Here is a 12725-nt window from a genome sequence, read left to right as displayed (position 1 = left end):
GTAGAGACAGACATTTTATGTCACCACTGGAGCGTAAAATATAAAAGAGATCGAAGTACAGTTATGTTCAACGGTAATTTCTGTCACTAGTGCTACTAGACAGCTTGCAAATGGCACTTGATGATGGATTCGTATCATCTTTGTACTGGTACAGGGACGAGGGGCTCCTGGTTCTCTGATACCTGCTTCTGTTGAATGAATTTTAAATTAATGCAGAGGAAGGATGCTTCTCCCTTTCTCTCCCCATGGCTACATATAACCGTTCCCTGCTGTCCAAACTCCCTTGCTATGGACTAACGTCTTTTGTTCCTTTGATTTCTTCTTATCTTAGTGACAGGAAAATAAAAGTAAAAGTAGATGATGCATATTCGAATTTCCACTCAATTAACGCCGGCGTGCCGCAGGGATCAGTTCTGGCGCCAACCCTATTTCTGGTTCATATTAATGATCTCTTATCTGTCACTCACAATCCCATTCACTCATATGCAGATGACTCAACACTACTTGGTTCATTCACACGCAGACATCCATTTGCAAAGTCTAATATCTCTACCTTTCAACTCAGTACAGCCATCTCCATAAATCAAGATCTATCTACAATCAGTGAATGGGGACAAAGCAACCTTGTCTCTTTTAATGCTAGTAAAACTAAATATATACAGTTTACTAATAGACAGATATTTCCAGATTCGTACATTACCTTCAGTGCTACTAATATTCCCATCTCCAAAAATATTGAAATTCTTGGTGTCTCACTTAACAGTGCCCTCAGCTGGACCTCTCATGTCAGATCACTTGCTAAAACTGCCTCAAAGAAACTTGGATTATTGTACAGAGTCTGTAACTTCTTCGCCGATGAGCAGTTAGCTATAATTTATAGTAGTCATGTGCGCTCTCAGCTTGAATATTGCTCACCCTTGTGGAATGGTTGTGGAGAGGTTGCATTAAGACAACTAGACAAAATTCAGAATAAAGCTGTTAGAATCATTAACAACCCTGCCATTACATATAAACTACCTCCCTGCAAGTAAGAAGGAATGTTGCCTCCCTTGCATTATTTTACAGATATTTTTTTGCTAAATGCTCAGACGAAATTGCGTCCATGGTGCCACCTCTCCATGCCTTCCCTCGTGCTACACGGGCATCTAGTAGCGCTCATGACTGGAATGTCACTCAACCATATTGCAGAACTTCTGCCTATCAGAATTCTTTCATTCCCCGAACTGCATCTCTCTGGAACTCGCTTCCCCAGAGTTGTTTTCCTCCAAATTTCAACCTACAACTGTTCAAGTCTAACTGTTACAGATATTTTATGAACAGAGGACACTAGTAATCTGGTGTATGGATTATTTTTTTTTACCCATTTGTTTTTCCTTCCTCCGTTCTGTTATTTAAAAAAATAAAAATCTACACACACACACACACACACACACACACACACATATATATATATATATATATATATATATATATATATATATATAAATATGTCTATATATATATAAAGCATTGTTTACTTTCGTACACCAATTCATAAAGACTCTGTTGACTGTCCAAATATATAATGGCTATAAATATCAAAGCCATATTCGTCTGTTTTAGTACTGTATACAGTAGTGGACGAAGGAATTAAGTAACCTTATTATTTTAGTTCCATCATCTTTAACAGTCAGTTCGGTTACGGCCACATCATTTTAATCAGTTTAGGGAAGGGCTTTGGTAAGGATGTTTCAACAGTTGAAACTTCCTTATGCTTATTTAGATGTCTCAAAGGCTATATGTGCATGTAGGTGAAAAAGCATGTTACCAAGTATTCACCTTCAAATTTTCAGCCCTAAAGCTTGGGTATCGAACACAGCCGTCATAAAACCGGTGTTAGGGGCACCTAGGATTACAGACATAGACACTTCATTTCTCGCCAGCGTTTGAAACCATAACCATTTTCTGTAATGTCCAGCGCCTTACGCAGGCATACGAGTATACTCGTAGGAGTCGGATGACTGCACTGCGATAGTCGTCCTTGGGAAACTGAAGGGTAAGGGTCTGGTGACAGTGTGATTGGAAGAGTTTTAGAGACAGGACTATCAGTATCGTCATTATCGAGTGGAGAGCTGATGTCTGAGAGCGGGATTTACTGCATACAGTGTAGAATGGCGTGCCCTGGCCACCCATAATGGCCTTCAAGCCCCCTTCCCTTCGCCTTAGCGGCGCCAACGTGTCACCATCGTCTCACCACCATCCATTCCATATCGCCCCAGTCTGACAGGTTGTGGGTGTGTGGGGAAGTTTCACTTATATAGCATAAATTGGTACATAAAATGGGAAAAAAATTGTATAAAGAAAAAAAAATCGGTGTAGAGAATAAGTATTTATGAAAATAATTATGTGCTGATATGCATTTAGTGAGGTGCGAATATTGAAATAATATGCGTAAGTTACAAAAATAAGGAAAGCTACGTCCCCGAAAATAACGTAATGATCAAAGATGTCATGTGGTTTTGTATCGTCTGTTATAGAAGTGTTGAGTAGTGAGTGATCTTTCCAGGCAAGTACTGTGCTGTGGTTTTGTTTCGTACGGTATAGAAATAAGTGGTGGAGTAAAAGAAGTGATCTTTCTGGGTAGGTACTGTTGAGTGGTTCTGTATCGTACTGTATAAAACCTGATACTGAAAAAAAAAAGTGCAAAATAAAGTGATTGTGTAATATAACAAAAAATCAGTGATCTGACAACAAGAGTTTAAAATTAACTGCCAATATTGTAGTAAAGTAGGAACTTAGCCAAAGAAATGTTCGTTTTATATGTATGACGCTAGAAGTTAAGGAAAACGACAGGTATAAAAACCGAGTATGGGTGAAAATGAAAGTGATCTTTCATGGCATTTGTACTGAAAACATGCTTCAGCAAAAGTGAAAGCAATAAATTGCAGCAAGTACTGTGCATTGTATTGTATATACGGTAAGCCTTAGGATTATCCCCAGATGCACCATATGGCATAGTGTCATTCTGCAACAGCTGTAAGAACTGAGCGAGTAAAATGAATGAGTCACTCACACAGGGTGCATGAGATTCATTTACGAAGAAGTGGTCGGGGCGGGTGATGAGGAGTGGGAAGGTCTACTGGGGCAAGGGAGAGTGCGAATGATTGCGCGAGGGCCAGCCCCATCTGTCGTAGGCCAGTTGGTCCTAGCCACGAACTCATTGACTTGTAATGACACAGCTCACCGTGATCCCCAGAGTTGCCCCCATTCATCACCTACCTCCACCATGCCCCCACCTAGAGACAGTTGCAATATTGAAACGAAGGGTCGATGAGTATTTTTATGGCATTTATACTGTAATATATTTGACAAATAGTTTACCTAATGAACGTGCAAGTGGATGACAAGGTGCAAGATGCCAAATAATCGCTAAATACAAATGGGTACAGCTCACTGGGACGAACGCAGTGGTTACCCATGTGTGTACTTGCTATCAGGATTTTAAATTCCATTACAAAGATGTACATTAAAAATTATTATCACCGTGTCAGTCCTCTCTCTCTCCTTCTGTGTGTGTGTGTGTGTGTGTTTGTGTGTGTGCGCGCGCCCGGGGGGGGGGGGATGTTAACGTCACTAAAGAACAGGTTTAAAGAAGGAAGAAACTTACATCTGAGGTATTCTTTCTTTAATGCCAAGCCCTTTAATATGCTCCGTTGGGAAAGACAACATTTAATTATTCGTACTTAAGTGAATTCTGAGTGTCGTAAGTGCTTATTTTCTTATGAATTGCAGGAAATCATACATGATCGTTATCCTGATCAGTATTCTGTCTGTTAGTGGATACATAAATCCCATCTCAATTTGCACAATTTTGATTTCTCAAACATCTGTTTTCCTTCAAACGATTCCAGTGCCAGATATCCACAATGTAAAGAACATACTGTCCTAATTCTACATTTTTATTGTATGAGAAAACAACAGTAGCTTCCTTCCCCTGAATCCTTTTATCATCCTTGGCTGCTGTACGAAACAAACGACGGCACTGTCTTGAACCTGCCCAATATTTTACGTGAGAAAGAGTGAAATACGGTGTTGCGTCTCCCCTAAAGTACCGATGATCAAGGCAGTTCCATTAACGACGTTACAGTCCATTCCAATACTGCTTCAATTTCCAGCAGTGGCCTGGTTTGCCTTACCGCAGCAATAACCCCCAAGCCGCCCTACCTGTTTACTGCCTCGCACACCCTCTCTCCCTGCCACCTCGTTGTCGCCACCACCACACCACTCTTGCTACCCTTCCTGTTTATTACCTTGCCACCTCCCACTCCACCACCACACCCATGCTGCTCTCCCTGTTTACTGTCTCCACTGCCTTATCCATCTTGCTCACTATCCCACAAATCTTCTGTACTGTTTAACGTCTCACCCTTCCTGTTTAATGCCTTACCTTCCTTGTTTACTGCCCCACCCTTACCGGTTACAGCCTTACCTTTTCTGTTTACTGCCTTTCCCTTCCTGTTTACTGTCTTTACTGCCTTACTTTCCCTGCTTAGTGTCTTACCCTTCCTTTTTACAGCCTCATCCTCGTTGTTTACAGCCTTACTCTCCCTCTTTCGCCACGTCATTGTGACCATTATCATAACCACACACCGCTCATGTTTCTCCCCCTCCCACCTACCCTGACTGTTGTATCACCCTCCCTCTCTCCCTCACCACTACCTCAACTCCACACCCGCACTTCCCTCTCCCGGTTTGCTGTCTCACCCTCCCTCCCTCACACCCGCACCTCTCTCTCCCGGTTTACTGTCTCACCCTCCCTCCCTCGCCTCCTCATTCTCGCCACCGCCACCACAATCAATAATCCTCACCGCAGATACCATGGTACTGATACAACTTTGCTAATTTTCACCCACGGCGTTATGAGGCGTGGTGTGGCGTTTTAGTTTTAACCACTTACTGCGATGGCTTATTTCTTGCTACCCCAGATGACTTTCTTCAGTTTTGGAGTGCTGTGTAGCATGAAGGGGTTAATGTAAGCTATATTTAACAAGCTCAGCTAGAAATGTCCCTCATGACCAGAATAAAACTCTCAATAGATGGTAAGAACAAAATGAAAAATGAAAAATACATCATCACAAACTATTTCACTTGTACTCGCGGAGTGATTTTATGTAGAGACAGACATTTTATGTCACCACTGGAGCGTAAAATATTAAAGAGATCGAAGTACAGTTATGTTCAACGGTAATTTCTGTCACTAGTGCTACTAGACAGCTTGCAAATGGCACTTGATGGTGGATTCGTATCATCTTTGTACTGGTACAGGGACGAGGGGCTCCTGGTTCTCTGATACCTGCTTCTGTTGAATGAATTTTAAATTAATGCAGAGGAAGGATGCTTCTCCCTTTCTCTCCCTATGGCTACATATAACCGTTCCCTGCTGTCCAAACTCCCTTGCTATGGACTAACGTCTTTTGTTCCTTTGATTTCTTCTTATCTTAGTGACAGGAAAATAAAAGTAAAAGTAGATGATGCATATTCGAATTTCCACTCAATTAACGCCGGCGTGCCGCAGGGATCAGTTCTGGTGCCAACCCTATTTCTGGTTCATATTAATGATCTCTTATCTGTCACTCACAATCCCTTTCACTCATATGCAGATGACTCAACACTACTTGGTTCATTCACACTCAGACATCCATTTGCAAAGTCTAATATCTCTACCTTTCAACTCAGTACAGCCATCTCCATAAATCAAGATCTATCTACAATCAGTGAATGGGGACAAAGCAACCTTGTCTCTTTTAATGCTAGTAAAACTAAATATATACAGTTTACTAATAGACAGATATTACCAGATTCGTACATTACCTTCAGTGCTACTAATATTCCCATCTCCAAAAATATTGAAATTCTTGGTGTCTCACTTAACAGTGCCCTCAGCTGGACCTCTCATGTCAGATCACTTGCTAAAACTGCCTCAAAGAAACTTGGATTATTGTACAGAGTCTGTAACTTCTTCGCCGATGAGCAGTTAGCTATAATTTATAGTAGTCATGTGCGCTCTCAGCTTGAATATTGCTCACCCTTGTGGAATGGTTGTGGAGAGGTTGCATTAAGACAACTAGACAAAATTCAGAATAAAGCTGTTAGAATCATTAACAACCCTGCCATTACATATAAACTACCTCCCCTGCAAGTAAGAAGGAATGTTGCCTCCCTTGCATTATTTTACAGATATTTTTTTGCTAAATGCTCAGACGAAATTGCGTCCATGGTGCCACCTCTCCATGCCTTCCCTCGTGCTACACGGGCATCTAGTAGCGCTCATGACTGGAATGTCACTCAACCATATTGCAGAACTTCTGCCTATCAGAATTCTTTCATTCCCCGAACTGCATCTCTCTGGAACTCGCTTCCCCAGAGTTGTTTTCCTCCAAATTTCAACCTACAACTGTTCAAGTCTAACTGTTACAGATATTTTATGAACAGAGGACACCAGTAATCTGGTGTATGGATTATTTTTTTTTACCCATTTGTTTTTCCTTCCTCGGTTCTGTTAAAAAAAAAAAAAAAAAAGTTATTAGAGTTTTACACACACACACACACACACACACACACACACATATATATATATATATATATATATATATATATATATATATATATATATATCTCTATATATATATATATATATACACAGCATTGTTTACTTTCGTACACCAATTCATAAAGACTCTGTTGACTGTCCAAATATATAATGGCTATAAATATTAAAGCCATATTCGTCTGTTTTAATACTGTATACAGTAGTGGACGAAGGAATTAAGTAACCTTATTATTTTAGTTCCATCATCTTTAACAGTCAGTTCGGTCACGGCCACATCATTTTAATCAGTTTAGGGAAGGGCTTTGGTAAGGATGTTTCAACAGTTGAAACTTCCTTATGCTTATTTAGATGTCTCAAAGGCTATATGTGCATGTAGGTGAAAAAGCATGTTACCAAGTATTCACCTTCAAATTTTCAGCCCTAAAGCTTGGGTATCGAACACAGCCGTCATAAAACCGGTGTTAGGAGCACCTAGGATTACAGACATAGACACTTCATTTCTCGCCAGCGTTTGAAACCATAACCATTTTCTGTAATGTCCAGCGCCTTACGCAGGCATACGAGTATACTCGTAGGAGTCGGATGACTGCACTGCGATAGTCGTCCTTGGGAAACTGAAGGGTAAGGGTCTGGTGACAGTGTGATTGGAAGAGTTTTAGAGACAGGACTATCAGTATCGTCATTATCGAGTGGAGAGCTGATGTCTGAGAGCGGGATTTACTGCATACAGTGTAGAATGGCGTGCCCTGGCCACCCATAATGGCCTTCAAGCCCCCTTCCCTTCGCCTTAGCGGCGCCAACGTGTCACCATCGTCTCACCACCATCCATTCCATATCGCCCCAGTCTGACAGGTTGTGGGTGTGTGGGGAAGTTTCACTTATATAGCATAAATTGGTACATAAAATGGGAAAAAAATTGTATAAAGAAAAAAAAATCGGTGTAGAGAATAAGTATTTATGAAAATAATTATGTGCTGATATGCATTTAGTGAGGTGCGAATATTGAAATAATATGCGTAAGTTACAAAAAATAAGGAAAGCTACGTCCCCGAAAATAACGTAATGATCAAAGATGTCATGTGGTTTTGTATCGTCTGTTATAGAAGTGTTGAGTAGTGAGTGATCTTTCCAGGCAAGTACTGTGCTGTGGTTTTGTTTCGTACGGTATAGAAATAAGTGGTGGAGTAAAAGAAGTGATCTTTCTGGGTAGGTACTGTTGAGTGGTTCTGTATCGTACTGTATAAAACCTGATACTGAAAAAAAAAAGTGCAAAATAAAGTGATTGTGTAATATAACAAAAAATCAGTGATCTGACAACAAGAGTTTAAAATTAACTGCCAATATTGTAATAAAGTAGGAACTTAGCCAAAGAAATGTTCGTTTTATATGTATGACGCTAGAAGTTAAGGAAAACGACAGGTATAAAAACCGAGTATGGGTGAAAATGAAAGTGATCTTTCATGGCATTTGTACTGAAAACATGCTTCAGCAAAAGTGAAAGCAATAAATTGCAGCAAGTACTGTGCATTGTATTGTATATACGGTAAGCCTTAGGATTATCCCCAGATGCACCATATGGCATAGTGTCATTCTGCAACAGCTGTAAGAACTGAGCGAGTAAAATGAATGAGTCACTCACACAGGGTGCATGAGATTCATTTACGAAGAAGTGGTCGGGGCGGGTGATGAGGAGTGGGAAGGTCTACTGGGGCAAGGGAGAGTGCGAATGATTGCGCGAGGGCCAGCCCCATCTGTCGTAGGCCAGTTGGTCCTAGCCACGAACTCATTGACTTGTAATGACACAGCTCACCGTGATCCCCAGAGTTGCCCCCATTCATCACCTACCTCCACCATGCCCCCACCTAGAGACAGTTGCAATATTGAAACGAAGGGTCGATGAGTATTTTTATGGCATTTATACTGTAATATATTTGACAAATAGTTTACCTAATGAACGTGCAAGTGGATGACAAGGTGCAAGATGCCAAATAATCGCTAAATACAAATGGGTACAGCTCACTGGGACGAACGCAGTGGTTACCCATGTGTGTACTTGCTATCAGGATTTTAAATTCCATTACAAAGATGTACATTAAAAATTATTATCACCGTGTCAGTCCTCTCTCTCTCCTTCTGTGTGTGTGTGTGTGTGTTTTTGTGTGTGTGCGCGCGCCCGGGGGGGGGGGGAGGTTAACGTCACTAAAGAACAGGTTTAAAGAAGGAAGAAACTTACATCTGAGGTATTCTTTCTTTAATGCCAAGCCCTTTAATATGCTCCGTTGGGAAAGACAACATTTAATTATTCGTACTTAAGTGAATTCTGAGTGTCGTAAGTGCTTATTTTCTTATGAATTGCAGGAAATCATACATGATCGTTATCCTGATCAGTATTCTGTCTGTTAGTGGATACATAAATCCCATCTCAATTTGCACAATTTTGATTTCTCAAACATCTGTTTTCCTTCAAACGATTCCAGTGCCAGATATCCACAATGTAAAGAACATACTGTCCTAATTCTACATTTTTATTGTATGAGAAAACAACAGTAGCTTCCTTCCCTGAATCCTTTTATCATCCTTGGCTGCTGTACGAAACAAACGACGGCACTGTCTTGAACCTGCCCAATATTTTACGTGAGAAAGAGTGAAATACGGTGTTGCGTCTCCCCTAAAGTACCGATGATCAAGGCAGTTCCATTAACGACGTTACAGTCCATTCCAATACTGCTTCAATTTCCAGCAGTAGCCTGGTTTGCCTTACCGCAGCAATAACCCCCAAGCCGCCCTACCTGTTTACTGCCTCGCACACCCTCTCTCCCTGCCACCTCGTTGTCGCCACCACCACACCACTCTTGCTACCCTTCCTGTTTATTACCTTGCCACCTCCCACTCCACCACCACACCCATGCTGCTCTCCCTGTTTACTGTCTCCACTGCCTTATCCATCTTGCTCACTATCCCACAAATCTTCTGTACTGTTTAACGTCTCACCCTTCCTGTTTAATGCCTTACCTTCCTTGTTTACTGCCCCACCCTTACCGGTTACAGCCTTACCTTTTCTGTTTACTGCCTTTCCCTTCCTGTTTACTGTCTTTACTGCCTTACTTTCCCTGCTTAGTGTCTTACCCTTCCTTTTTACAGCCTCATCCTCGTTGTTTACAGCCTTACCCTCCCTCTTTCGCCACGTCATTGTGACCATTATCATAACCACACACCGCTCATGTTTCTCCCCCTCCCACCTACCCTGACTGTTGCATCACCCTCCCTCTCTCCCTCACCACTACCTCAACTCCACACCCGCACTTCCCTCTCCCGGTTTGCTGTCTCACCCTCCCTCCCTCACACCCGCACCTCTCTCTCCCGGTTTACTGTCTCACCCTCCCTCCCTCGCCTCCTCATTCTCGCCACCGCCACCACAATCAATAATCCTCACCGCAGATACCATGGTACTGATACAACTTTGCTAATTTTCACCCACGGCGTTATGAGGCGTGGTGTGGCGTTTTAGTTTTAACCACTTACTGCGATGGCTTATTTCTTGCTACCCCAGATGACTTTCTTCAGTTTTGGAGTGCTGTGTAGCATGAAGGGGTTAATGTAAGCTATATTTAACAAGCTCAGCTAGAAATGTCCCTCATGACCAGAATAAAACTCTCAATAGATGGTAAGAACAAAATGAAAAATGAAAAATACATCATCACAAACTATTTCACTTGTACTCGCGGAGTGATTTTATGTAGAGACAGACATTTTATGTCACCACTGGAGCGTAAAATATTAAAGAGATCGAAGTACAGTTATGTTCAACGGTAATTTCTGTCACTAGTGCTACTAGACAGCTTGCAAATGGCACTTGATGGTGGATTCGTATCATCTTTGTACTGGTACAGGGACGAGGGGCTCCTGGTTCTCTGATACCTGCTTCTGTTGAATGAATTTTAAATTAATGCAGAGGAAGGATGCTTCTCCCTTTCTCTCCCTATGGCTACATATAACCGTTCCCTGCTGTCCAAACTCCCTTGCTATGGACTAACGTCTTTTGTTCCTTTGATTTCTTCTTATCTTAGTGACAGGAAAATAAAAGTAAAAGTAGATGATGCATATTCGAATTTCCACTCAATTAACGCCGGCGTGCCGCAGGGATCAGTTCTGGTGCCAACCCTATTTCTGGTTCATATTAATGATCTCTTATCTGTCACTCACAATCCCTTTCACTCATATGCAGATGACTCAACACTACTTGGTTCATTCACACTCAGACATCCATTTGCAAAGTCTAATATCTCTACCTTTCAACTCAGTACAGCCATCTCCATAAATCAAGATCTATCTACAATCAGTGAATGGGGACAAAGCAACCTTGTCTCTTTTAATGCTAGTAAAACTAAATATATACAGTTTACTAATAGACAGATATTACCAGATTCGTACATTACCTTCAGTGCTACTAATATTCCCATCTCCAAAAATATTGAAATTCTTGGTGTCTCACTTAACAGTGCCCTCAGCTGGACCTCTCATGTCAGATCACTTGCTAAAACTGCCTCAAAGAAACTTGGATTATTGTACAGAGTCTGTAACTTCTTCGCCGATGAGCAGTTAGCTATAATTTATAGTAGTCATGTGCGCTCTCAGCTTGAATATTGCTCACCCTTGTGGAATGGTTGTGGAGAGGTTGCATTAAGACAACTAGACAAAATTCAGAATAAAGCTGTTAGAATCATTAACAACCCTGCCATTACATATAAACTACCTCCCCTGCAAGTAAGAAGGAATGTTGCCTCCCTTGCATTATTTTACAGATATTTTTTTGCTAAATGCTCAGACGAAATTGCGTCCATGGTGCCACCTCTCCATGCCTTCCCTCGTGCTACACGGGCATCTAGTAGCGCTCATGACTGGAATGTCACTCAACCATATTGCAGAACTTCTGCCTATCAGAATTCTTTCATTCCCCGAACTGCATCTCTCTGGAACTCGCTTCCCCAGAGTTGTTTTCCTCCAAATTTCAACCTACAACTGTTCAAGTCTAACTGTTACAGATATTTTATGAACAGAGGACACCAGTAATCTGGTGTATGGATTATTTTTTTACCATTTTTTTTTCCAAACACCGTTCTTTTATAAAAAAAAAAAAAAAAAAATTTATCAGAGTTTTACACACACACACACACACACACACACACACATATATATATATATATATATATATATATATATATATATATATATATATATATATATATATATACACAGCATTGTTTACTTTCGTACACCAATTCATAAAGACTCTGTTGACTGTCCAAATATATAATGGCTATAAATATTAAAGCCATATTCGTCTGTTTTAATACTGTATACAGTAGTTGACGAAGGAATTAAGTAACCTTATTATTTTAGTTCCATCATCTTTAACAGTCAGTTCGGTCACGGCCACATCATTTTAATCAGTTTAGGGAAGGGCTTTGGTAAGGATGTTTCAACAGTTGAAACTTCCTTATGCTTATTTAGATGTCTCAAAGGCTATATGTGCATGTAGGTGAAAAAGCATGTTACCAAGTATTCACCTTCAAATTTTCAGCCCTAAAGCTTGGGTATCGAACACAGCCGTCATAAAACCGGTGTTAGGGGCACCTAGGATTACAGACATAGACACTTCATTTCTCGCCAGCGTTTGAAACCATAACCATTTTCTGTAATGTCCAGCGCCTTACGCAGGCATACGAGTATACTCGTAGGAGTCGGATGACTGCACTGCGATAGTCGTCCTTGGGAAACTGAAGGGTAAGGGTCTGGTGACAGTGTGATTGGAAGAGTTTTAGAGACAGGACTATCAGTATCGTCATTATCGAGTGGAGAGCTGATGTCTGAGAGCGGGATTTACTGCATACAGTGTAGAATGGCGTGCCCTGGCCACCCATAATGGCCTTCAAGCCCCCTTCCCTTCGCCTTAGCGGCGCCAACGTGTCACCATCGTCTCACCACCATCCATTCCATATCGCCCCAGTCTGACAGGTTGTGGGTGTGTGGGGAAGTTTCACTTATATAGCATAAATTGGTACATAAAATGGGAAAAAATTTGTATAAAGAAAAAAAAATCGGTGTAGAGAATAAGTATTTATGAAAATAATTATGT

This window comes from Coenobita brevimanus, chromosome 70 (assembly GCF_032717465.1).
Source record: "Coenobita brevimanus isolate Jiangsu-jjx chromosome 70, ASM3271746v2, whole genome shotgun sequence".
NCBI lineage: Eukaryota > Metazoa > Arthropoda > Malacostraca > Decapoda > Coenobitidae > Coenobita > Coenobita brevimanus.
The sequence above is the reverse complement of the archived record's forward strand: the minus strand, read 5'-3'. Positions refer to the sequence as shown.